Below are 5,598 nucleotides of genomic sequence, written 5' to 3'. Positions count from 1 at the left end.
CGGATTTCAGAGGTAATTTCTTTCAGGTGGGTAGCCTGGCAACAATTTGTACCATTACAAAAACTACCTGTTTAGTAAGCACCGGCACCCTACATTTTATTGAAATTGTATGTTGAGTCCACTCCGCTGGCGAGTCTGTAGCTGGATGCCTGTCTCCACGAGGCACCACCGCTAGTATCTGCGGTTGGCAGCCTGCGCAGCACGTACACTTCACTCTCTTCATTTAATGAAATGTTTGTTTTAAAAAGCACGAGGCCCAATCTGCTAAGTCAGATGTGATGTTACCTTTCAACTGCACGAGCTCTGCCACAAGGATTTGGGAAGTTTATTATCTGACACGAATCTGTCGGGAACTTCTCCTGTGTTGACTGACCACAAACCACAGAGCTCAGGTTAGTTCAAAGATTGTCTGTTTAGTGACTTGATACTCGGAGACAGCACTACTCAAAGCAGCTACCCTGTGAACTCTTTCTTTCTGACTGGTCCAGAATGAGATCGGCTACTTATTTCAGATTGTAAACCAGCGTAATGTTTCATTCATGGACAGTCTTGCTCTGAGAAAAATGCTGATGGAGCTGAACAGCGTGCTTCATCGTGTTGTTGATCTACATTCCGGCGCAAGCTCCTTAAGGCGTACGCTGCTCTGTGAGCCACATTCAGTGACTGACGCAGGGGTATAAAGGCACAGCTCCTTTGCGCTAACTCAGGACAGTTCCGGAAGGCCATCTGTGTTGCGGTCCACAGGAGAGCACCCTCAAGTTTGATGATTCCCCGGGAGGACTCACAGAGGGCAACACATAGCTGTACTCATGTATCCGTTTGATTACAGCAAAAGGATACACAGAGAAAGCAAAACCAGCAAAGGGAAAAGGCACACGGTACAAAGTCTGGAGGAAACTGGGTGTAAACTTCTGAGAGTCCTTTCTCAGTGTAGTTACACAGGACACACTTAATTCCTGGAGCACCGAATTGTGACAATATGTATGTAATGTTGTCTACCAGGGAAGCTCATCAGAGTCAGTGCCGAAGGTTTTATTCAGGGCTGGCACATGGGCACCCTTTGCCTAACACATTCCCACATTCCCGACGCTCAGAAGGAAAGGTGTTCAGCATAAACCACATCATTTGTACAAACAGTTTGGCATGGTGAGCTACTCTTACCAGTTAGGGAATGGTGGGAACCCTCCCTAAACCCAAGTCCCCCGATGCCAGCCAAGGACCAACTTGCAACCTTGCAGGCCTTTCTAAGGATAGCAGTCTCACGCCCATGTTAGCTCGTTTTTGCACACTACCCCAATTGCAGAGCTTTCTGTGGGGTTGGTTAAGGTGCCACCTTCACAGACCTGCAAGACACAGGAGCGGTGGCCCCCACCATATCTCCATTTAATTCACCATTCTGGCCCTCACAGAATTTAGGCAGATCCTGCAAGATGACAGTGGACTAATGTAAATTCAACCAGGCCTGACTATAGCTGCTGTGCCAGAGGCGACATCTTTGTTAGTGTGGATTCACATGGCTTTGGGTACATGCTATGCAACCACTGACCTGGTGGGCGCACACCTTCCCACCCCCATCAGGAAGGAGGATCAGAACAGCTCACAATGAACAAAGTACACATACAGTCTGGGCCCAAGGCTACCTTAATGCTCTTGCTTCCTACACCAGATAGACATTCCATAGAAAATCACTGAGTTCACGATATTGATGGATTATGTTAATTCAATGGGATGAACAAGAAGTAACTAGTAAATTGGAGGCCTTGCTGTAGCATATGTGTGCCAGAGGGTAAGATAAAACTTATGAAATCTAGGAGCTTACAAGCATCAGTAAAATTTGAGGGGTGGAGCGTCCAGTGATCTGGGGCACGCCAAGAAATCCCCTCTAAAGTAAAAAACAGATTATTACAACGTGCACGTCCCATTATAAAGAAGAAAGCACAATACCTGAAAGGCCTCTTTAGGCTCTGAAGGCAAGGTGTTTCACACCTAGGAATACCGCTCTCCCTTATGTGTGGGTGGCACGAGAGGACCCAGTTCTGAGTGATGACCAAAGCAGCAAAGGGCTCTACGGCAGGTCCACAGTGTGGTGAAAACTGGTCTGCGCGTGGGTCATCCAACCTAACAGACCCCGCGCTGGAGTTATTGGTAGAGGGAAAAGATGCACAAGAAATTAAAGCAAAACCTCTGTGTATTTACCCTTCATTTCTCTCTGTCCATTTTACTGAATAACCGAATGTACAAAAGCACAAAACACGTTACTGGAGAAAATATTTTATTTCTCAAATAAATAATGGATTTTTTTACCCCTCTATTATTTCTGTAATAATTTTATCTTTTTATTAAAACTAAATATATATTTAATACATTTCAACTTTTCACAAATTAAAGACTATGGTATAACTGTAATTATCTTTAGCAAACAAAGTCCATTTCCAGAAGTTTAAACTTGATACGGAGAAAATGCCACGTGACAAGTCCTTCTTCGTACCTGACTTGGTGCTGAGGTTGACCTTGGTAATACACCAAGTTCACACTAATACAGTGTGGTCCAGGATCCAGAAGCCACTCCACGTTTTAAAGCCAAGTGGAACCCTCAGGTCAGCCTTGGCTGCCAGAGGAATTTCTGGATGGGAGAGATGACTTGGTTTTGCTTTATACAGGCCAGTTCTTTCCGGGGGTAGGCTGGAATCTCCGGGAACAGAGGACTGAGGTATATACTGTGTTAGGCCTTTGCTTGGGGCTGCAGGTGGGGAGGACCCTACTTTTAATGTCAGATTTCTATTGGTGACCATTTCTCCAAAAGAATAAGGAGCAAATGGGCAGCCCCGGGTCCTTAATGGTACCAATATTTTGCTCACAGTTACCTATGTCTCAGCGACGCTAGATCCAATGAGAAAGGCGACAAGGGCTGAGTTCACTATGAATACAAGTAGTGAAAGTGACCGTGGCAATTGTGACAGTGGCCGAATGTGGGATTTTACTTTTGGAGGATCTTCCACGCTTGATTTATTCTAAGCAGCCAACAGTGTTAGAATCTGGACATACCGTGTTTGGATCTATCCTCTTTCTTTTCTCCACTGTGCATTGGCTTACTTTAATTTATATACTCACAAAAAGGGTGAGGGAAAAAGTCTTCATCTCTATCAAAGTTTCTCTATAAAACCTAAGTTCATACTCAAACTTTCCATTAGAGTATCCATTATGAAGTCAAAATTAAATAGCTAAAACAACAGGTAGCTAATGAAAGGGTGTTTTTGTTTTTCTTTTTTTAAGGTAGTAAAGAGACATGGCCTCAGTGATTTTTCTCTTAGCGTAATGCTGGTGGGTAAAATCCAATAGATGGAAGGTTTGGAATCCTACATAAAGATATAACATGCACTGAAACATTGACAATTCTTAAATACAAAAAAATTCAAGTCACCATATCCTTACTGATATTACTGTAACACAAATAAAGGTACAACGAACAAATCAGCACAAAAGGCAATTCCTTTCTTGTTAATACAACGAAACAGCTGATACTCAAATTCTAACTACTACAGCACGGACTTCTGAATGAGGTTCATAATATGTACATGTGCTTCTACGTAGAGTGTGGCTTTGGCTAATAGTTTTTATTCTAATCCACAGTATTTATGACTCGTTTCAGTTGTCTTTCTCTAAATAAAAGCCCTTAGACAGTAATCTACTCTCCTAATTAAAGGAAAATTTTCTAACCCTTTCTCCAATTTCTATTTCAACTGAAAAAGCCACAATCATTAATTTTTAATGGTTTCGTCTATATTTTATATTTTTAAAAATGCCAGCAATATTACTTTCTGTAAAATACAAAGCAGAATTAAAAATATTCAGCCAGTACTAGCATTCGGATTTTGGAGATACACCTTTATGATGAAATGATGGTCATGAAGCAAAATGTTCAGACCTGTCAGAGCAGCTAACCATTTAAAAATCAGATTTATGACCCTTTTTTTTTGTTTTGAAACCTGTTCTGGTTTATATTAAAGTGCCCTAGTGAGGAGGAATGAGGCACTGTAATGAAAAACGGAGAGCTATGAGGAATCTTTTTAAGCTGCCTCCGAACAATTTGAAAAGCCAACAGATCTTCACCATGTGTTATTCTCAGGGTCAATACTATGGGATGCTTTCAAAAAGATCACTCGGTATTATTGATAACTAAAGCACCTCGGATTGGATCCAAGATGGACATGTGTTATAGATGAATTCTGCTTTACAGAAAATACATTTAAAGTAAAATTCAACATACTTACCATAAAGCACATACAAATGCAGGTACTCCTTTGAAGCCAAAAATCTGATGCTGCTGAAGAAGTGTCTAGTTCCTTCTACTATAGCTTAATGTGGCTATTTTGATATCGTTTCCTTAGTCCTGTGGAATCTTCTTGAGATCTTAACATCTTACAATAGTGACCTGGTACTAGTATAGGTCTATAAAAACGTAATTGTCACAAGCCACCCCAAAACATGATAACTGCCACAAATTTCTGCACATCTTCAGAAAAGTTTTTGGATAGCAACTACAATGCATAATGCTCCAGAGGATTCCAAGAAGCACTTAAAATGACAGATATTATTTAGCAATGGTAAATGAGAATTATTTTCTAAAAAGCTGTACCAATATCAATTTTAGGTAGAACATGACACGAAACTATTTTATAAAATATAGTTTTGTTCTATACTCTCCTGACAACACTCCCAACAGAAAGCATCCAGTCTATTTGCTGTTTCTTGGCTGATCAGACATTCATCCTTTAATTCCCTGATTGTCTTCCTCAATGATTTCTGGAAACGTTGCTCTCGCTCTAAAACATTCCGTAGACTTTCCTTGGCATCCTCTAGCTCGCTGATCACGTGATTTAATTTATGCTTAAGTTTCTTTGGACTGTCCATTACACTGTAGCTATGTTCCTAAAAACATAAGCACCAAGTTATTAAACCAGACAATATAAGTAGTTAAATAAAAGCTTATAACTAGGCCTCAGCTGTTTCTTCATTTATGATGCTCAGAGAAGATCTTTAAGTGGATGATATTTAGAGGCCAGGGGTTCCAGGAGGTGTGGGAAGCAAAGAAGTGAGCCCTGCGATTGCCTCAGCTTATTGCCTTGAGAGAGTATCTAGGCCTCAGTGCAAAGAGGGCAGACCCACGCCGAGCTGGGCAGACTGAGCTGAGCAGATAGTACAAAACGTCCAGGGAGACCAAGGTGGCCACAGTTCACAGGACAAGGTATTAGAGAGGAGAGAGCTGCACAGACAGAAAACTCTTGAGATCTTCAGAGGATCCCCCTAGAGTATTCCACTGAGTGAGATCAGCATATGCACGTGAGGAAACTGCTCAAGGCTAAGGAAAGGACAACCAGGGAAGATTAGGAGTGACCTGCGGTTGCAGGGCATAGGCACGATTCCGAAAAGTGAGACTGGAAATCATCACGATTCATGGCACACTGACTAGAGTATACAAAAAGGTCTTGCCTCAGTAGTGGATAATAAATAACCCTAGACTGAGCACTAGCCTAGTCCTGCCAAAGAAAGCAAAATCTGAAAGGATCAAACTGTTTCTGAATAATTATACCCCAGAAT

Source organism: Propithecus coquereli, unplaced genomic scaffold (genome assembly GCF_000956105.1).
Source record: "Propithecus coquereli isolate 6110/MARCELLA unplaced genomic scaffold, Pcoq_1.0 Scaffold64, whole genome shotgun sequence".
Lineage (NCBI taxonomy): Eukaryota > Metazoa > Chordata > Mammalia > Primates > Indriidae > Propithecus > Propithecus coquereli.
The sequence above is the reverse complement of the archived record's forward strand: the minus strand, read 5'-3'. Positions refer to the sequence as shown.